Raw genomic sequence first — 22712 nt, 5'->3', positions numbered from 1 at the left:
CACTTTTCCCAATATACTTTAATTTTGGCTAGATCGGTAGTCATGCCTACTTCAGTATGTCCATAAATATTAGCCACCATTGATTATATTGTTGCCTGAACAACATACTATTTTCTTATAGCTTATTTTCTGTGAGCTCATCATTACTTCACAACCAAACTTTTTCAGCGGTGAAACTCTCATTACAAGAAGTTGAGACACATTAGGTATGCTGCCACTGTTACCTGCTTGATGAGACCCTTACAGATTTTCTTAGATGCCTCAGGCTGGACAGAAGGGATTCCCGGCCTGCTGGGTACCTGTCCTTTTAGAATCTTACCATCATCCTGAGGATTCCATTTACTTCTGTTGCATTGGATCCTCTGTTTCTTGGATTCCTTACTATTCTCCTTGATTTACTCCACCGATTTGGTGGGACATATCCTTTAGTGGTTTCCTGAGAAAGAGCGTGTTATAGGTAAAGTTTTAAAATATTCAGTTTTGATAATTTCTTAATTAACTCCCACAATTAATTTGATTGGGAATAGATTCTCAGTTAGAAATAGTTAATTTTGAATAAATTTCTACATTGTTTTCTAGTTTCCAAGGGTGTGATTGAGGTATATAATGACTATCGAACCTCTGATTCTTGATTCTCTCTCTCTCTCTGTGTGTGCATTATACATGTACATAAATACATATATATATACTATATATAGATATATATTCTGTCCCCATAATCACATAAGATATTTTCATGTAGTTTCACTCAATATATTAGGTGACTAGAGCCTGTTCACTTTTTAAACACTTCTTTTTAATTTCTGGGAAAATATTTTCCATTATTTCATCGATAATTTCCTTTCCTCCCTTTTCTTTCTTCTCTCAGAAACTCATTTCTAGGGTTAAATATTAGGTTACTGGACCTCCTAGATGGGTTCTGTAATTTATCTTTTCTCTCACATTGTCATCTCATTTTCTATGTGTTGACTTGCAGGATATAGGATTCTAGTTTGACTTTTCTTTTTTTCTTTAAAAAAAAATGGGTTTTAAATATGTTATTCCATTGTCTTATAGTCTCCGTTGCTGTTTTCTGATGAGAAGTCAGCCATCATTCTTACTATTGTTTTCTCTATTTAATATGTTTTGTTTTCCCTGGCTACTTTCAAGGCTTTCTCTTTATTTTTGGTTTTTGCATAAGACCCAGGTACTGGTTCTCTATCTCTTCCCCATATTTAGGCAGATAAATAGATTTCTCTCTGATGTCTTCCCTCCAGCAAAGGTCTATGTATTGCTTAGCTATTGCTGCACAACACTCTCCAAAACTTAATGGCTTAAAACATCAAAGATTCATTTTCTGAGAATTTCTCCGAGTCAGAAGTCTGGAAGCCACCTAGCTAGACAGTCTGGCTTTAGAGTCTCTCACAGGACTGCAATCAAGATATGGCTGAGTTGGGAGACATCTCAGGATATGACTGAGGAAAGAGACTTCTAATCTCTTAAAAGAACTTCCAAGTTCATTTACATGGGTCTCTCTACAGTGCAGTCTCATTAGCAACCTAGAGAGAGTGAGAGAGAGCGATGGCAAAGAAGGAAGACAGACTTTCACATGTAACCTCAGAAGTAATGTCACTTTTGCCACCTTCCATTCATTACAATCTAGTTAATATGCCTGGCCCAAACTCAAGGGGAGAAGATCACTCAAAGGCATGAATATCATGAGACAGGGATCACTAAGAACATCTTAGAAGCTGCCTATGACAGACTGTATCTGTCTCCTAAACTATATAAGTGCCAGAGCTCAAGTGGGTTTATCTAGTTCTCCTCTGACCTCAGATAATAGCAGACCCAGCGTACCTGTATCTCAGATAGGGGTCCCTACCTTTACTCTTTCAAGAGAGCACTTAATAAGGTCCTTGGAGAAGAGATAATAGGTAGTTATAGGTTCCTTTGTGTCTGGGGCCCTCCAAGATACCAATCAGTCCAGACCACAGTAAGCCTTTAAATTTTTATTAAAAATTCACTTACAGGCACATTCACCTGTGTCTGTGGTGCTTCCACCTTCTCATGTTACTCTGCCAAAGATGAAAGCAGAATCTCAACCTGGCCAGAAAAGGCTGGTAATTTCTGGATTTTTTTTTCATTAGGTTACCTTGTGATCTCAGCTTTCTCATGGACATAAAATAATTGTCATTTTGTATATCATCTGGTTAGTTATAATTACTAAAGTAAGGAAGACATTCTACTATGGCTTTCCATGTATTACGTGGAAGCAGTGTGTTTTCCAATTTCCTCCTCCATTCCCATGTCTTCTTTCTACTTATCTTTGTCCTGTGGCTTTACTTCTCAAATGATAAAATTAAAACTCACCTTATTGTTATTTTGGTGAGGTTCTTTGAGAAAATGATGCCAAACATGTCATTCAGCTCTTCATCTAGTATATATATTTGTGAAAAATAATTAGTTAGAAGCACTGGGCACAGATGGTCTGTGGTTGGTTGTTTAATACTGAAGTGTATAGATTTGAGTATGATACTTTTGTATTTTTTTTTTGGAGACCGAGTCTAACTCTGTCACCCAGCTGGAGTGCAGTGGCAAGATCTCGGCTCACTACAACCTCCACCTCCCAGCTTCAAGCAATTGTCCTGTCACAGCCTCCTGGGTAGCTGAGACTACAAGGCGCCTGCCAAGACGCCCGGCTAGTTTTTGTATTTTTAGTACAGACGGGCTTTCACCATATTGATCAGGCTGGTCTCGAGCTCCTGTCCTCAGGTGATCCACCCGCCTCGGCCTCCCAAAGTGCTGGGATTACAGGCGTGAGCCACAGCACCCGGCCCTGAGTATAATACTTTTATAATTCTTAATCTTGTTGACTTTATGCAATAAATGCAGCTATATATAATATTTTGCAGCCACATATAAACATAATTTTTAAAAACTGTGAGACTTCCTTTGTGACCTAAAATATGCTGAATTTTAGTGAATTTCTGAAATGTTTGGAAAAAATTTATTCTCTATGTCTTGGCTGTAAAAATACTATTTTATCTATTAGATAAATCTTAATAACATTATTCGAGTCCTTAATATTCTGCCTTATTTTTATCTATATAACCTATTAATTTTGAGAGAAGTGTGTTAAAAAACTTACTCTGATTATTGACTTGTAAGCTTACTTTTATATTTCTAACAGATTCTGTAGTACGTATTTTATCATTGTGATATTATGGTTATAAGGTAGCCTTGATAGATTGTATATTTTGTCACCATAAAATGTCTCTCTTGGTTCTTTATCTACCTGTAGTTAGTTTTGGAAATATCTCTATTTGTTCTTTTTCTGTTTTTAGTTAGCTTTGTATTTATACATCTTGTTCAATTTCTAAAGTCTTTAAAACAGCTTTATTTTCTTGAGAATATCCATTTGTTGAAGAGAATGTCCTTTCCCCTTTGAATTGTGTTACCAAATTTTTTTAAAAAATCAGTTGACCATAAATGTTAGGGCTTAGTTTTGAACTTTTAATACTGTTCCATTGATTGTATGTCTGTTCTTATGCCATGCCACAGTGTCTTTATTCTCTAGCTTTATAGCACATTTTGAAAGCTGGTGCAGATCATAATCTCATAAAATACAATCCCAAACACCATAATCTCAAATACTGAAATCTCAGAAGATCACAATCTCTAAAAATCAGACTCCTTAAAGTCTAAAAATTCCTAACATCTAAAATCCCAAAAATGATAATTCTGAAAGATTAAAATCCCAAATGTTGAAATTCTTAAAGCCAAATTCTGGGGAACATTTTAGTACATTTTTAATTGTGCACAGTATAGTTGCATCATGTTAAGTGGAACTATCACCTTGTTATTGTATTTATTTGGAAATTAAGTATAACTTAAGAAGATGTGAATGGGTGACTGGTTGACAAAGGATAGATTTGTCGACTTAATTTTAGGTGTCGACTGGATTAAGGGATACCTAGAAACCCAGTAAAGCATTATTTAAGGTGTGTCTGTGATGGTGTTTTCAGAGAAGACTAGTGTATAAGTCTGAGAGGACTAAGTGGGGAAGATCTGCCCTCAGCGTTGGCAGGCTCCATCTAATGGGCCAGGATCCTGGAGAGAACAAATACATAAGCCAATTTGATCTCTCTCTGAGAGCTGGGACAGACTTTTCTTATTCTGCTGCCTTGGGCATCATAACTCTAGGCTTGCTGGCCTTTGGATTCCAGGACTTCCACCCCAGCTACCCCCCAGGTCCTGAGGATTTGGTGTGCAAACTTAGAGCTACATCATCAGCTTTCCTGGTTCTGAGGCCTTCGGACTTGGACTGAGCCACTCAACTGGCATCTCAAGGTCTCCAGCTTGCTGACAGCCTGCTGTGGGACATCTCAGCCTCCATAACTGTGTAAGCCAATTCCCCTAATAAACTTCCTCTGATATATCTATCTACATGTCCTATTGGCTCTGTATCTCTGAAGAATCCTGACTAACACAGGTTTGGTACTGGGGAAGCTGAATATCATTTCCTCTTACTGTATTCGTTACAACACAGTGGACGAGATCTGTGAAATTGTTCCCTCACAAAATGGCTTTGATAAGTTAAGGGTACAAGGCTACTTAATGGTGAAAGATAAAAGTTTAAAAGCTAATTATTATTGGTTCTACAAAAGCAGAAAATTGCTTACTTGCAATGGCCCAGCAATAATCAAACTTTTAAAAGGGTGGCATATGCTTACACAATTTGTACATCACAATGACTCCCCAAATACAAATGCAATGAGTGTTTCAAAGATCATAGAAGTGAAAACACATGCAAAAAATACAAGAAATTTTCCCTGCCAAATTGTTTAATCATGTACGACATCTGCCCCTTCACCCATAGCACCAATTTGCTATGCTATGCATTTTATCTTCACATAATTTTCACTACTGAAGATATAAAGTGCGGAAAGACTTTTAGAGTGCTGTAATTCATTTTGTGCACTTTTTGCAAATTTGACTCAACGAAAGTGCATTACCACAACATGGACACTGTGTGTAAGCATTGTGTATGCATGTAAAAATGTGGACACTTCCTCACTAAATAAAAGGATGTCCTTTTTATACATCTGCATAACGTTTGTTAATGATAAAATTTCTTGAGATTTCAGCTCTTTGGGTGACTGCATACATAGTGGTGACCCATTGTGTTTTTGATCCATCTAATCAAAAGACTTAGGTTGTCGGCCAGTTGCAGTGGCTCACGCCTGTAATCCCAGCACTCTGGGAGACCAAGGCAGGCGGATCACTTGAGGTCAGCAGTTAGAAACCAGCCTGGCCAACATGGCGAAACCCTATCTCTACTAAAAATAGAAAAATTAGCCAGGTGCGGTGGTGCATGCCTGTAATCCCAACTACCCGGGAGGCTAAGGCAGGAGAATCGCTTGAACCCGCTGCGAGGCAGAGGTTGCAGTGAGCCAAGATTGCACCACTGCCCTCCTGCCTGGGAGACAGAGCAAGACTCTGTCTCAAAAACAAAACAAAACAAAAAACAAAAAAAGACTTAGGTTGTCCACAGTATTTCAAATAACTGCAGTTAAAAAGCTGGGTGCACACAATTACCAACCATAGTGATATTCATTTATACATTTTACTTTTTGACTTGTTTCTTCATGAGTACAGTTTATTTGCCCGTAACTGTTATATCCATGTAATTGTAATTAGTATAACTGAGTGGTTATGTTTATAAAATATGTAATTACTGCCTATTTTATCATGTAAAGTGGCCTATGAAGTGTTCTATGATTTTTTTATGTTTCTCAAATAAATACCCCTTTAAAAATGTAAGTAAATATCTTTAAAACATTTTTAGAATTATATTTTCAGGATTTTGATCTTTCCAGATTATGGTTTTCAGAATTTTAAACTCTAGAGATTTTCATCTTTTGGAATTATGGCATTAGGGTTTGTGTCCTTTGGGATTATGGGCCAAACCCTTTGAAATAAAAAAGTGTAAGTTCTATGACTTGGTTTATCTTTTTCAAACCTGTTTGGCTGTTCTAGGTCCTTTGCGTACTCACATACATTTTAACATCTCCTTGTTAATTTCTGCAAAAAAAAAAAAAAAAAAAAAAAAAGCCTGAAGTGAATTTTATACAGATTGCATTGAATTTAAATTTTTAAAATATTTTTATCTTATTGATGCTATTATATTTGAAATTGTTTTTATAATTTCATCTTTGACTATTCATTGCATGTAGAAATAAACTAATGAATTTTGTATTTTGACCCCGTAACTTTGCTGAATATATTTATTAGTTCCAGTAAGTGCATTAAGAATTCCTCAGGATTTTCTACTTACAAGATCATGCTATCTATGAATAAAGTCAGTTCTACTTCTTACCTTTCATCCTGAGTTCCATTTCTTCTCTTTATTGCATAGGCTACAACCTCTACTATGAGGTTGAATCGAAATGGAAGGAAAGGGCATCCTTGCCTTTTTTCCAACCTTAGAGGAAATGCAGTCTTTCACTAAGTTAGATGTAGATTTTTCATAGATGACTTTATAAGAGTACCATTCTATTCTATCATTATTTGTTGAAAAATTTTATTATTTTGGCTTTGTCTCATTTTTTAATCTGTTGAGATAATTATGTAATATTGCCTTTTAGCTTATTAATATTGTAAATTATGTTAATTGCTATTTTTATATTAAATCAAGCTTCTATTCCTGGGATAAACCTCATTTGTTTATGGTGTATAACCCCATTTATCTATAGCTGGAGTTGGTTGCTAATACTTTGTTGAGAATTTTTGTATTTATATTCCTGAAGGGTATTGGTCTACAGTTTTCCTTTCTTACAATGTCTTTTACTCTGGTATATAACACAAATACAGTCCCCTTAGAATGAGTTGGGCAGATTCCCTTTCCTTCTGTTTTTTCCTTTTTTTTCAACTTACACTTCTTGTGGATGAGTTTGTGAAGGAGTACTATTATTTCTTCTCTATTTCATAGATTTTTCCAGTGAACACATCAAACATGGAATTTTGTGTGTGGGAAGATTTGTAATTATTAATTCAAATTCTTTGCACATTATATGTCTATTTAGATTGTGTATTTTATCTTGAGTCATTTTTGATAATTTCTATATTTCTAAGAATTTGTCTATTTCAACTAAGATGCCTAATTTGTTGGCATAAATTTGATAGTGTCCATTAATAACACTTCTAATTTTTATAGGATTAGTAGTGATGTCCTCTATTGTATGAATGATTTTTAAAACATGTATTTTCTTAGTTTATTTTTTGGTGAATCTATCCAAAGATTTGTCATTTCTTTTTATACTTTTGGTCCTCATTTGCTACTTTGTCTTATGTTAAATAGATATTTTATGTTGTACTATTTTAATTTGTTTGTTGTTTTATTCTATTGCATCCTTTAATTAATGTATTTATTGTTTTCAAAAGTATCAGGTTGGTAAAAAATTTTGCATATTTTTAAGTTATTTTCTTAGTATTGCTCTAGGAATTACAATATACACTGTCTCTTATCACAATTAATTTCAGATTAGTACTTAATTTCATTAAAATACAAAATATTTGCCTCAATATAACTCAATTTCTTATCCCTTCTTTGTGCTATATATACATGCATATGACATATTTTATAGCATATGAAATCTTTATACAATTTCATACTTATTGTTACATGCAATCATCTATTAAATCAGTTAGGAAAAAGAGAAAAATATATATTTACACGGGCTTTTATATTTGCCTATATAATTGTGTTTTTTAGTGATCTCTATTTATTCATGTGAATTGGAGATAATATCTGCTTTGACTTCTTTTTAGCCTAAAAGACTATTATTTCTCCTAAGGAAGGTCTACTAGGAATACATGCTATCAGTTTTTGTTTTTCAGAAAATGTCTTTGCAACCTTCACTTTTGAATGGTAGTTTTTATGGATGTGTATGTGTGTATCTTGGTTGAATTTTTTTCTTTTGGCACTTTGAATATGTCATCCATTGTTTTCTGCCCTCCATTGTCACTGTTGAGAAGTCAGCTGTTAATCACATTGTTGTTGTCTGTGTGTGATGAGCCTTTTGTTTTTCTTCTATTGCTTCATTTAATATTTTATCTTTGTCTTTGTCTGTCAATAGTTTGAATATAATGTCTAAGTATGTATCTCTTAATTTGTCCAACTTGCATTTCCTTGAAATTCTTGAGTGCAAAAAATAAATATTTTGCAACTAATTTGGGAAGTTTAAAGCCATTTTATTTTCAAGTAATTTTTCTGTCTCATTCCTACTCTTCTTTTTCTGGGACTGTCCTTGCACATATGCTAATAAATTTGATGTTGTTTCACAGGTCTCTGAGGTTCAATCCTTTTTTCCTCATATTCTTTACTTACTCTTCTTCAGATTGTATAATTTCTATTGATCTCTTTTTAAGTTCACTGTTTCTTCACTATATTTTTCTTATGATAAATTTTCTCTAATACACTTTAAAAATTTAAGTTATAATATATTTTAACTCCAAAATTTCCACTGAATTCTTTTTCTAAAATCTCTAACTCTTTATTGATATTCTACCACTCATTATTGTCATATGTTTTTAAAAATTCTTTAGTCATGATTTTCTTAAGTTTTTGAAACATATGTAGTAACCATTTGTATCTGCTAGGCACAGTATCTGCTCTCCTTCGGAGATACTGTTTATTGATTGAATTTTTTCTATGTATGAGTTACACTTGTTGCTTTCTTGTTACTTGACATGTCTCATACATTATTTTGTGGAAAACCAGGCATCTTGTTAGATAATATATTAAAGAAATCATTGATTCTGGGTTTTCCTACAAGGTTTTTTTTTACTGTTCTGTTCTGTTCTATTCTTTTTGTTTGTTTCTTTTTCTGTGACCTGCCTGGTCTCATTCTCCTGTCTGTTACTTCCACAGTGTACAGCTCCTGAGATATCTGCTCATTCTAATTTGTTCCTGTTTTTATTTTTAAGCATAGCTTCCTAAAGCTCACACCTAAGTCAGCATATATTAATAAAGAGCCACTGGCTGGCCCGGTGTTTTGCCCTGAAACCTTGAGCTGATAAGTCTTTCTGCATTTGTTTTCAATGAATGTATACTATGCAATATATTCAAAGTTTTGAAAGTTTACAAATATACCTCAGTTTTGTTTTGTTTTCCCCCAGGCCTCCTCATGTCTCCTCTGCATGTATGGAAGACCTCATATTTATCCAAGGGAGTAGAAACAGAGAGGGCTCTCCTCATTCTATCCTGTGCATATAAACAGTCTTGCAAGTGAATACTGCCTTCTAGTCTGCCAGGACTATGTCAGAACTCGAGAAGGCATACTATGGCTATCTCAATCCTCCGATTTCCTTGTCAAATTTGTGGTTTGTCTGTTAATCTTGCTTAACTCAACTAATATTGTAACTTTAGGTTGCAATGTTGGCCTCACATATTCTTTTGCCATTGAGATCACCACTGTTTCATACCCAGAAACATAGCATATTTCTGACTCTGCTCCAAAGAAAGTCAACCTTCAAAAATATATCTGCTGTTTTTTGCAGCTTTCCTGGCCCTTGTAAAACTACCACACCTATAAACCTGTCAGAACAGCAATATGAAACTATTATTTCATTTGCTTCATGCATCAGTGTTGTGGTATGTGGTATGTGAAACTATTTTGTGTTGCTTTTTTATGTGTTTTTTAATTTAATTTTTAATTTTTGTTATCTAGAAAGTTCCTTCAGCCTTATTCTGCAATTGTTTAAATTTCCCAATGTGAGGTTACATTTTTCTTTACCCTGCTTATCATTCAGTGAGGGCTGTCAATTTAAAGATCTTTTTTGGGCAGGGGAGGGATCTATGAAATATTTCACTGATTATTTATTTCCTTCCTGTGTCTCTAGTCTTTCCTTCTGGAACTTCTAATAAATGGATGTAGAACACCATGTTTTTCCATTTTTTTAATTTAAGGTTTCCAGATTCTCCAATTTGCTCTTCAGTGGTGTTTTTACTATATATTCTATTATTAATTTTTTAATCTATACAATTAATATTTTTAAGTGACTATTTGGTTAATGATAAGATAGATATATTTTATGACAGTATCATTTCTTAAAGATCTGTTATTGAAAGCCTCTTTATTATGGTATTAAATCTGCTTGTTAGGATTGATGATGCCTCTTTTTAATTCTATAAGTTTTTCTCAGGTGTTTTCTAGTCTTTTGTATGGGTTGTCATCTGTGTTTCTAGATCCCTGTAAGCATGTGTGTGAATGCTATAATTTAATATTGCCACCCTCCTTTATGCCACCAACCATGGAGAAGCAGTAGAAGGCAGTAATCAGCAATGCACAGAAATACTCATTTTCAGTAGATAGTGATGACCATACTACCTGGAATTTCCAGCCTTCCAGGGCACTGCACTGTCTTTCAGGCCTCACATCTTCATTTTCTCTGATTGTCTGGTACAGATGCTTCTGATACCCTGAGCTTTGCACAAAAGGCATGAAAGACAAGAGATCAAGTAGCCTCAACAAGCAGATGTGATATCGTAACCACCCAGCCCTGAGTAGTTTCATGATTCTTTTCTGGCCCCTGTGATACTTCCATTTCTTCACTTGAAAAGCCTTCACTGCCTTTGTATTCTTTTCAGCTAATTCTTCCTTGAGTCTGTTATAGGCTATTTTTTTCTTCAATAGAATCTTATCTGCCTACTGTTTTTTGAGTAATTCTCACAATATCTGGTGTATTAAGGTCACACTTTCTGTTCCGCTACACCCTTCCAAAGACTGTCATAGATTTAATATTAAAAACTTTTTTGTTGATTCTATCTGTGCTACCTGCCAATTTTAAGTATGCTAATAAACCACTTACTACTGTATAATGATTTTTTCTCACAATATTGCACAGTCTTGCCTTTTTTTGCCCATTGCGAAACCAACAAAACCTAGCACATTGGAAGTTAATAAATGTTGAATGAGTGAAATATTTCTTGGAACAATTAATTTTAGTGCCCAAGTAATTTTAATATATACATGTAGTTTAATATTTTATAATTAGAAATTTATTTAACACTTCTGAAAATATCATTTGTTTCTTAAATTTTAGTATAATAATGCTTCAGTCCACACTATCTCTCTGTCTTGCCCTCTAATCAAATCTTACTTATTTGTTTGCTGCTCACAATTGCCTCTGCAGGATGTAAACAGTGGCAGTTCTTAAGGCTGGCTTGGGATGGAGGCAGCTTTAGCCACTGGATTGTACTTGTCAGTGGCCCCATCAAAAAAAGCACTCCCAAAACAGGCAATGTAAATAAAAATTAGTCCTGCTTCACTTCCTCCTTCAGCTGTGGAATGGAAGTAAGTGTTACCCGAGGTGTCATTATCGGCCCTTGGTGCTTTATGGTTCTGAATAACCCTTCCTCTATGGACTAAGGCTGATGCTTTTAACCATGCCTCACCTTCAGAAGCAGTGGCTATAGCAGCAATAGTTAATTTTATAGGTTTACATGGGTATCACAGGGTGCCCAGATTAAGTATCCTTTCTCAGTGTATCTGTGATGGTGTTTCCCAAAGAGAATGAGCATTTGAATTGGTAGACCCAGGAAAGCAGATTGCCCTCCCCAGCGTGGAATGGCATCATCCAATTCACTGAAGGCCTACATAGAACACAAGGTGGAGGAGGGAGGAGTTCTCCCCTTTGTCTCTGCCTCTCTGCTTGAGCTGGAACATTTCATATCATCTCATCCTACCCTCAGATTGTCTCCTTTGGTTCTTAAGCCTTGAGACTCAGACTGAATCACACCACCGGCTTTTCTGGGTCTGCAGCTTACAGATGGCAGACTGTGGGACTTCTCAGTCTATAATCATGTGAGCCAATTAGTGTAACAAGTCTCCTCTTATCTATAAATAATATATAATCATTATATATAATATAGTATGTAGTATATATGAGATATATATATATAATATACAGTGATATATATAATTATATGTTAAATATATTTTTAATTGGTCCTGTTCCTCTGGAGAACCCTAATACACCCATTACGGAAAGCAAGTTGACACACACTCCCTGTGGGCCTTCCTTATGTCCCATATGGTCGCTGGGGCCATGGAGATAGAGGAGAGGAGACAAACATGATTTCTGTTCTCATATTGCAGACACACATCAGAGTAATAGAAAAAGCAGGCCTAAAAGAGGCAAAATCAAGACTGAATTCAAAAACATGTATATATACATGAAGAAAAAAGGAAATGACATCGTGATAAGTGTTAAGTCAGAGGAAATTTCTGAGACATTATCCCTAACTTATTTAGGATACAGAGCAGATACAGAGTGGAAGAGACATGTGCATGAAGAATTATGAATGTACAGAATATTTCAGTAAAATGGCAGCATCTTACTTATCATAGGGAGACACTTGAAGTTATATAAGAATGTATTATGCTTTACATTATTGTGTATTCTAGACACTATAGTGTAAAAAATATGGTATATAATCTCTAGTATAAAGACTATGGTATATAGTCTTCAAGAATTTACTTGCTTTTTAAAAGTAGCGTCAGTGGTACTAGTAATATTGACAGCAAGGGGGTGTGTGTGTGTGTGTGTGTGTAAATAAATTGGCTCACACAGTTGTGGAAACTGACAGGTCCCATAATCTGCAGGTGGAAAGCTGGAGACTCAGGAGAGTAGTTGCTATAGTTCCAGTCTAGGTCTAAATACCTGAGAACTCGACAGCCTATGGTGTGAGTTCTAATCCAAGGGCAGGAGAAGACTGACAGCCTGCCTAAATCAGTTAGGCAGAGGAAAGCAGTAAATTCTCCCTTCTTCAGCCTTTGTGTTCTATTTGTGACCTGACCAAACTGGATGATGCCCACCCACACCAGGGAGTGCCCTCTGCTTCACTCAGGCCACCAATTCCAATGCTAAGCTCACTAAGAACACCCTCAAAGACACCCAGAAATAATGTTTAGTCAAATCTGGCTAAACATTGACACATAAAATTAATTATCACAGAGTGCTCAACTGACACATAAAATTAATCATCATGGGTGCTTGCATCTTGGGCCATTGCTCCTCTAAGCTCCTCCCCAACCCCATCACACACTAGGGCTCCTGGGAAGCCAGACCAGATAGCTTTTCACTCACATATGTCCCCACACTGCAAGAGTGCTGACCTTACCTAGTACCCCACACCCACGCTCACGGGATCCACAGCAACCAACAAAACAACACAAAACAAACACCCACCACCATTCCCTCTTTTACATACACCCACTCTACTGATAGGGCTGTTTAAAAATAACAAATACATATGTCCTTCATCGCTTATAATTCAAGTCCACTTAATAACAATGCTGTGTATAAATAATATTTAGCTACATTTTCCAGATGAAGAGTAGCATTCAGAGAAGATAAATAGATTCCCCAAGTTCACACAGCAATATAATGACTTAGGTCTGGTGTCCCATGAGTTTCCAATATCAACACATCATGCTGTAATGATGTATCAATGTAGCCTCACCAATTATCACAAATGAACCACTCTTCTGGGGAATGTTGATGATGGAGGAGGCTGTGTGTGTGTGGCACTGGGAATATATGAAAAATCTCTGTACCTTCCACTCAATTTTGCTTTGGACCTAAAACTACTCTAAAAAATAAAGTATATTTAAAAGAATTGCCCTCTGAAATATTGGGCAAATTCTAAGGTCTTGCTCAGGGGACAGATCAAGGGCTGGTTCCCCACATCCTTCCCCTTAGCTATCTCAGCACCAGTTTCTACGATTTCTATGGGTGATCTGGGTTGGGCATCTTAACTTTCCGGCTTCTAGAGGAAACAGAAATTCATGGGATTGTGCTGAACTTCTGGCATGGTTTGAGGTATATTCATGGTTCAGCAAGCATGTTTTAAATTATGTCTGTGATAGACGATTCCCAGTTCTGCACCCTAGAATTTCATGGTGGGTGAGAGTTTGAATTCCCATTGGTCAGTAGGTATTTTTGCTTATGATTCAATTGAGACACAGCTAGAGTTCTCAGCTCCAGAATTCTCCTCTCGGTAATATTCCTCACACATTCTCATTTTTCTGTCTTATATTAAGCATTTGTCTCTCTGCAACCATCTCATCTGATCTCAAGAAATTACTCTAAGTAATATTTGGAGCTAAAGGAATGTCTCAAACTTGCTTGTTTTGAATTTTTTTAAAGGGTCAGAGGATTAAAATAATACAATGTTTTTAGATTTGAAAAACTTTAATGACCAGGCTTACTTAAACAAATAAAAATGAAAGATTAAAACAAAATATATTATGTAAACCAAAGATGCAATTGTTTAGTTGTTATTGCTGTTGTTGAGAAAGGCAATTTAGTGGGATTAAGAACTGAGTAGAAAATCACAAATGACAGCACAGCTTTGTTTTCTGCATCTGTCTTATTACCTTCCCACACTCTGATTCTAAACCCCATTTGTCTTAAGGATGTTTTTTAAAGGTTATTTCCCATATCCCACTTCCTAATAACCTTGACTTCGTTCATGAATATTTTTGTACATCTACAAGATGTGTAGCATTGCATCAGGAGCTCAGGATTCAAATACCTAATTTATTTGTCATCCCAGTTCCTATGAAGCAGGTTTTTTTTTTTTTTTTTTTTTTTTTTTTTCACGAGAATGCACAGGCTCAGAAAGTCCAAATGATTTGCCCAGGGTCATGGAGCTAGTAAATAACAGAACAGAATATAAATGTATGACCTACCTCAAACCACCGAACCAGACTGACTCTTCAATATATCAGGCTGCTATAGTTCTCAAAATCTACTCACTCCAGTTTTCTCACACACAAAATCTTAAGAAAACTAATGGACAAGAATCCTGGTATGTTTTCTGTTTGCCCTCATGATATTCACAGCTGATATATTTTTAAGGATCTCAGCTTTAAATATCAAGAGAATATTGTATCTTAATTTATCTGATTACAAGTTAAATCCTATCTATGAGATACATACACACTAAGTACATTCAATAAGAATATACATCCAATCATCACAGAATGTTCAATATAACTTAATCACACTCAACGAGTTTAATAAAGCCAAGAACTAGCATATATTAAGCATTTACTCTGAAATATGTCAAGTACTTTTGCATATTTTGCCTCCTTCAAGCTTCCCAACAATGTTATTTATTATTTACATTTGACAGATAAGAAAAGTGAACATTAGAAAATGTAAGTCAATGGTGGAGCAAGACACAAACTTCTGAATCTGAGTCCAAGGCCTGTGTCTTTAACCACAACATTCATATGCCTATAAAAGGAGGAAATCAGGATTTGTAGAGTAGGCACACATTTTATTATTGAGCAGGAATAAGAATGCAGGCCTCTATATGCCCACTGCAAAGTGTACTCTGCCTTCAGATAGCTTAAGTTCCTAGGTATAGCCTTATTGTTAAGCTGTAGATTGCTAAGACCTAACCTATAATACAGTGCTTCAAACTGTGCATTTCAGAGTCCTGGCATTTCTACCTGCCTCGTGGACTAGTTATCATTTTAGAATGAACCTTTTGCAGTGCTAATTCCTGGGCTAAATAACAATAATAATGATGACAATAATAAAAATATTCAGTGGTGGTGGTGATGATGATGACAATAATGATGTTATCACTACAGTTTCCATTCCAAGTGGCCTTGTTTGTCAGAGAATTGAGCAGAAAGCAAATTGGAAATCTGAAATGAAAAGGGTTAGCTGGTAAATTGCCATGTGTGAATCTGCTTTGATTTTTGCATTTTCTGTAAGACAATTTGAATTCTAAATGGCACCCCAACCCAGAGAGTGTGAAATCTGAAACTTGCGCTGTGAAAGTCATACAACTGAGCTCTGATAAGTAACCTTAAATAATTTGAGATCTAATGCACCATTAAGATCATTTCTGTTACCATCTTGTAACAATTGTGTGGCCAATTTTAATAGATAGATTTCCTTTTAGAAAGGCTGGGGCCTTCCTCCGGCCCTGAATGGCACGCCTGGACTGTGAGATGCCAATGCATATAACATCTAGCCATAGTGGAAGAGTGATTATTCTTTAAAAGTTTCAATTAAGCTCCTCTTTTGATCTTATTTAGCTGCCTTGTAAGTTGGTTAGATGGAGACTTCAAACTTTGTGAACACATGGTGGGGGAGAGGTTTATGTGCCTGCCTCTTCTTGCTCTCTGTACAAGAAGAACAAGGCTTTATCAGGCTCCTTCTCCATAGCAGATGAATATAAACTCTATGGGATACTTTATAAGCAAAACAGCCCTGCCTCAGAAAGAAATAATTAATCCTCAGAAGAAAAAAATTATCTCTAAGAAAGGAGATTGAGGCTGAGCATCCCAAAACTAAAGAGACTCAGGGGTATGATACCAGGCAGTGAATCAGACATCAAAATATGAACTACTGCCATAGCTGAAAAAAAAAAGGCAGAATGTCTTTTCATAAAGGGATAACTCTTATCTCCAACTTCATATCACTGCTTTAGAAAAATGGCAGTATGCATGCAATATGAAATGGTTCTTCCACTAGCAAATTTTCAGAGGAGAAAATTTAGTTTGAATCAAGACCCAAAACTATGCCTTGTAACAGTAAGGTTTCACTCAGAAAATTAATATAAAATAATTAATTTAGACTCTGGTACCTAGAAGTGTTATGAGTGGCTCATTCTGTCCCAGACAAGCCACCACTGATTTTCTGAGCCAAAACATGGGGATCCTATACCATCCATACATCAGAGCATAGCATGTGGCTGCTGTGGGCAGGGCACAGACTGACAGAAACCCAGGGATAGAAGTGCTTCTGAGAGCTTAAACTTTACAGGGGCTCTAAGCATACAGAAAACATCCCCGTCATGCTTTTGCCAGCTTCTACTCATGTTCCTCTGGAATCTGCACTTGCACCAAATATCCCAGATCCAACACTACCTCTTAAAGCCATACAGACCAAGCCCAATCCTTCTATATCTATGAAAGATGCTGTAAAGTTACTTGCACATTTGTCACCTGAGATAAATTTCAGTAGTATAAGTTATTATGGTCTGAAAACTCATAGGTGGAAAGTCCTTTGCTGGGTGCTTTTCCAATTTCATTCATTCCTTGGCAGCCAATAAATGAAATGGCTACTCAGCCTTTTCTCCATGCTACTCATCTTGAGTCTTTAAATGGGACTATTTTCTAAATAAGCCTCTTTTAGTCGTACTAATGTAGGGCATTTTAAAGTGTCACAACCTTTTATTTTTTGAGCGGAGTTTTGCTCTTGTTGCCCAGGCTGGAGTGCAATGGTGTGGTCTCAGCTTACTGCAACCTTTGCCTTGCCTCAGTCTCGCAAGTACCTGGGATTACAGGTGCCCTCCACCATGCCTAGCTAATTTTTGTATTTTCAGTAGAGGGGGAGTTTCACCATGCTGGGCAGGCTGGTCTTGAACTCCTGACCTCAGGTAATCTGCCTTCCTCAGCCTCCCAAAGTGCTGGGATTACAGCCACTGTGCCCAGCCTACAACTTTTGTATGATTTAATAACAACCCTGTTAGTTATTACACTTCCCATTTTACATATGAATAAATAATGCATCACAGTTTAGTAACTTTCACCAGTTCACTTAATTGTTTAGCAGGGAGATAAAATTCAAAAACATTTTGCCTACTTCCAAAATTCAGAGTCTTAGCACTATACTATACTATCTCCATCTCTTTTCACAAGAGAGGAGCATACTAAATCTAAAGAATAAAATTCAGTAAAATAATAATAACAATAATAACCCTTTCTCTCTCCCTCTCACAGTCTCTCTGCCTTTGTTTTGGTCTCTATCTCTGTCTGTCACATGCACACAGACACCGACCCCTAGGCACTAGAGCAGTTCAGAAAGAGTAATCTATATGATATGATAAGGGAGATCAAGAGGCTTTCTTTATCCCAAAATATACTCTCAATAGTGCTGGTGTTTTGGTTCCTGCAAGTCCCATTACTTTCTCAGGTACTTTTGAATTAGGAATGGTCTCCAAAAGGTCCTTGTTCTTTTGCACATCTGCTCAACAGTTCATTAATATAAGGTCCATTAGAAATGGATTACCATTTGCTCTGCATACTTTCCATTGGGAGAAAAAGGAAAAAAAAAAAAAAAAAGGTCACCAAAGTAAGGATCAGCAAAACAAAGCCCAAGACAGGGAATGAGGAAATAAAAAATGAATGACAGCAATAGTCCTAAGCTATCCATGGGTGCCGGAACACGTGGATCATGGTACTTTGTAGGATACCATGAAATGAAATTTACAAATTTTAATGCACCTTCAAAGAATAATTTTAGAAGTTTAAAACAAAACCTTTGTTTTTGCAGAAAAAAATTACAGCCTCCAACATGGATTGGTTTCTGCATTAGTCCCATACCAAAATACCATAAAATGAGTAGCATATAAACAGAAATTTACTTCTCACAGTTCTGGAGGCTGGGAAGTCCAAGATCAAGGGGCCAGCAGATTCAGTGTCTGTTATGGATCTCTTTCTGGTTCTAGGTAGTGTCTTCTAGCTTTGTCCTCACATGGTAGTAAAGGCATGGCAGCTCTCTGAATCTCTTTTATTAGGGCATAAATTCCATTATTGAGAACTCCACCTTTATGACCTAATCGAATCCCAAAGGCCTCCACTTCTTATGACCATCACCTTGGTGATTAAGTTTCAACATTTGAGTTTTGGAGAGATACAAACATTCAGACAGACCATAGCAGTTTACATTGAAATTCACTTGATATTTTCCACTTATTTATTCATTCAAATATTTTTGACTATTCTTTCTTTATCAGGCATTGCCCCAGAAGCTGTGAGGACAGTGATGAAAAGGAGTTATGGCACACACCCTCATGGAGCTGGTTTTCTTACTCAGAAGCTATGTTAAAATACGGCAGCTGGTAGGAGAGGCTTCCATGGGAAAAATTGCAAGGCACCTAGGATAGTCCAGGAGGGTTGAATGGCCGTTTTGGAGGAAAAGTTAAGCTCTTGTGGATCAGTAGGAGTTATCCAGATGAAGGGAAGGAGAACAAATTTAGGAAATATAGCAAAGAGTAATATGATTATAGCTCAGAAATTTGTAGAGAAAAGGTGGCACATGAAGCCAGGGAGGGCAGCAGGAAACAGACCGTGAGGTACTTCAGTGACATCCATTCAAGACAACAGGAACCACTCTAAATAATCCAAATGGGGCAGAAAGTAATATAGGGAATTTATTTTACTGGAGATGAGGGGCTCTGAACCAAATAGCAGACAGAAGGGACCCTAGAGCTTAGCAAGAGCAGGCAGCTTCTCTGCCTTGTAGGCTGCAGAAGCAAATGGAAAAGGTGATATTACAGGAGTCCCGGAGCTCAGATCAGGTGATAAAATTAGAAACCACAGCAAAAGCCCTCTTTAGCAAGAGCTGGAACCACACAGCTGCTACCAGAAATGACTCAACAGGCAGAAAGAGAAAGAGATAAGTACCTTTCTACTACTCTTTGGTCTTAAAGGTATCTCCCATTTGTAAACGCCAGCTGGAAGCCCAGTGTAGAAAGCCTGGGAAATACAGTCCTTGAAATGGAGGGTGGGAAGAACAGTGGTCTGAGAACAAACACAGAGGATTTAGTCTTTACCCTGGTTCAAAGAGAAATCTTTAAATGTTTATTCCTTTTGCATACTACAAGTACTCCTAACAGAAAATTAGGGGCAAGAATCAATGTTTAAGGACACATATAGGTGGCAAAGTTTGATAATTGAGACAATTCTATCAATTATCTGGTTTTTATTAACTTTGAAGATGATCTTCACTCAGCTTTATCAGTGGAACTCTATGGCAACAACTGTGATTTCCTGGAAGGGAAAACTGAGATTAATGGAGCAGGGTATGAGCCTCTAATGCGGCACTCAGGGCAGGCAATCATGGAAAGAAGGCAGTGGTGAATATCAGGACTTGGAGTACTTGATGAGGAATGAGGATTAGAGAAGGAATCTGAAAGAAGAGGCAGGAATAATAAAAGATAAACCTTACTCACCTGGACCCTGGCTGATTCTTGCTTCCTCAATCACGGAGCTTTCTCCAAACATCATCATCAACCCTTCATTATCTCTTTGGTCTATGAAGCTCTCAGCTTTCGGTGCTGAACAAAGGGCTCTTCTGAGATGATGCACACGTTCAATATTTATGTAGTGAATAATGCAGTCACTAGCCATACGCCTGAGAAACACATTTTTAATTTTGTTTCAAATTAATTTAAATTTAAATAACTATATGTGATCAATGGCTACTGCATTGGCTAATGCAGCTGGAGCACCTACTGGTAATGGTGTGGTAATCGTTTGGACAGTCTTAGAGAGGCCTTTCCATCCCCACTCTTCCTCATCCTAGCTACTTAGGTAAGTTACAGAACGTTGCTGAATCTGAGTTTCCTCATATTTTAAAACTCGTATGACAATAGATTCTTCTCAAGAATTGGAAGGATAAAGTAGAAAAGTAAGTCAATTACCCAGCACAGTGCAGAGCTGGAGGAAGTTTCCAATGAAAATGTATGTGTCCTCCTATCCAGAACACACTCTCCCCCTTTTTACACATTGCTTACAGTTTTGTAAATGGCCATTATAAAATAACAAGATGGATTTTTATATCAAAACTATCAGAACTGCTGTGTGTAAATGACCTACTCTTTCATGGCAGTCACTTTGCTTAAATAGCACTGTCATTGCTTAAGTAACTTTGGACAAGTTTTTTCTCAAAGTTATTGCACTGGTGTTTGGTTGCATTTTCATTGTTGACTCATTTTTGTTTTTTACTTCCCTTTTTTTAAAATTATATATTTTGATTTAAAACACAAGAATATGTGAAGAAAATAAACATTTTCTTTTTTTTAAATTATTATTATTATTATTATTATTATACTTTAAGTTTTAGGGTACATGTGCACAATGTGCAGGCTAGTTACATATGTATACATGTGCCATGCTGATGTGCTGCACCCATTAACTTGCCATTTAGCATTAGGTATATCTCCTAATGCTATCCCTCCCCCCTCCCCCCACCCCACAACAGTCCCCAGAGTGTGATGTTCCCCTTCCTGTGTCCATGTGTTCTCATGGTTCAATTCCCATCTATGAGTGAGAACATGCGGTGTTTGGTTTTGTGTCCTTGTGATAGTTTGCTGAGAATGATGGTTTCCAGCTTCATCCATGTCCCTACAAAGGACATGAACTCATCCTTTTTTATGGCTGCATAGTATTCCATGGTGTATATGTGCCACATTTTCTTAATCCAGTCTATCATTGTTGGACATTTGGGTTTGTTCCAAGTCTTAGCTATTGTGAGTAGTGCCACAATAAACATGCGTGTGCATGTGTCTTTATAGCAGCATGATTTATAGTCCTTTGGGTATATACCCAGTAAGGGGATGGCTGGGTCAAATGGTATTTCTAGTTCTAGATCCCTGAGGAATCGCCACACTGACTTCCACAATGGTTGAACTAGTTTACAGTCCCACCAACAGTGTAAAAGTGTTCCTATTTCTCCACATCCTCTCCAGCACCTGTTGTTTCCTGACTTTTTAATGATTGCCATTCTAACTGGTGTGAGATGGTATCTCATTGTGGTTTTGATTTGCATTTCTCTGATGGCCAGTGATGATGAGCATTTTTTCGTGTGTCTTTTGGCTACATAAATGTCTTCTTTTGAGAAGTGTCTGTTCATATCCTTTGCCCACTTTTTGATAGGGTTGTTTGTTTTTTTCTTGTAAATTTGTTGGAGTTCATTGTAGATTCTGGATATTAGCCCTTTGTCAGATGAGTACATTGTGAAAATTTTCTCCCAATTTGTAGGTTGCCTGTTCAGTCTGATGGTAGTTTCTTTTGCTGTGCAGAAGCTCTTGAGTTTAATTAGATCCCATTTGTCAATTTTGGCTTTTGTTGCCAATGCTTTTGGTGTTTTAGACATGAAGTCCTTGCCCATGCCTATGTCCTGAATGGTAATGCCTAGGTTTTCTTCTAGGGTTGTTATGGATTTAGGTCTAACGTTTAAGTCTTTAATCCATCTTGAATTAATTTTTGTATGGAGTGTAAGGAAGGGATCCATTTTCAGCTTTCTACATATGGCTAGCCGGTTTTCCCAGCACCATTTATTAAATAGGGAATCCTTTCCCCATTGCTTGTTTTTCTCAGGTTTGTCAAAGATCAGATAGTTGTAGATATGTGGTATTATTTCTGAGGGCTCTGTTCTGTTCCATTGATCTATATCTCTGTTTTGGTACCAGTACCATGCTGTTTTGGTTACTGTAGCCTTGTAGTATAGTTTGAAGTCAGGTAGTGTGATGCCTCCAGCTTTGTTCTTTTGACTTAGGATTGACTTGGCGATGCAGGCTCTTTTTTGGTGTCATATGAACTTTAAGGTAGTTTTTTCCAATTCTGTGAAGAAAGTCATTGGTAGCTTGATGGGGATGGCATTGAATCTATAAATTACCTTAGGCAGTATGGCCATTTTCACAATATTGATTCTTCCTACCCATGAGCATGGAATGTTCTTCCATTTGTTTGTATCCTCTTTTATTTCATTGAGCAGTGGTTTGTAGTTCTCCTTGAAGAGGTCCTTCATGTCCCTTGTAAGTTGGATTCCTAAGTATTTTATTCTCTTTGAAGCAATTGTGAATGGTAGCTCACTCATGATTTGGCTCTCTGTTTGTCTGTTATTGGTGTATATGA

General features: G+C 36.6%; 1 long non-coding RNA gene across 1 annotated transcript in view; it reads left to right on the top strand.

Annotated features, from left to right (window-relative positions):
* The first annotated feature begins 384 nt into the window (after positions 1–384).
* LOC129048243 (uncharacterized) overlaps positions 385–22712 on the top strand; it is a 70308-nt gene continuing 47980 nt past the window's right edge. The window contains exons 1-2 of the long non-coding RNA XR_008510436.1: positions 385–457; positions 11735–11846. This is a non-coding gene — a long non-coding RNA (uncharacterized LOC129048243). The remainder of the gene's footprint in view (positions 458–11734; positions 11847–22712) is intronic.

This window comes from Pongo abelii, chromosome 8 (assembly GCF_028885655.2).
Source record: "Pongo abelii isolate AG06213 chromosome 8, NHGRI_mPonAbe1-v2.0_pri, whole genome shotgun sequence".
Classification (NCBI taxonomy): Eukaryota; Metazoa; Chordata; class Mammalia; order Primates; family Hominidae; genus Pongo; species Pongo abelii.
Note: the sequence above shows the minus strand (reverse complement) of the source record. Positions and strands in the feature narration are given on the sequence as shown.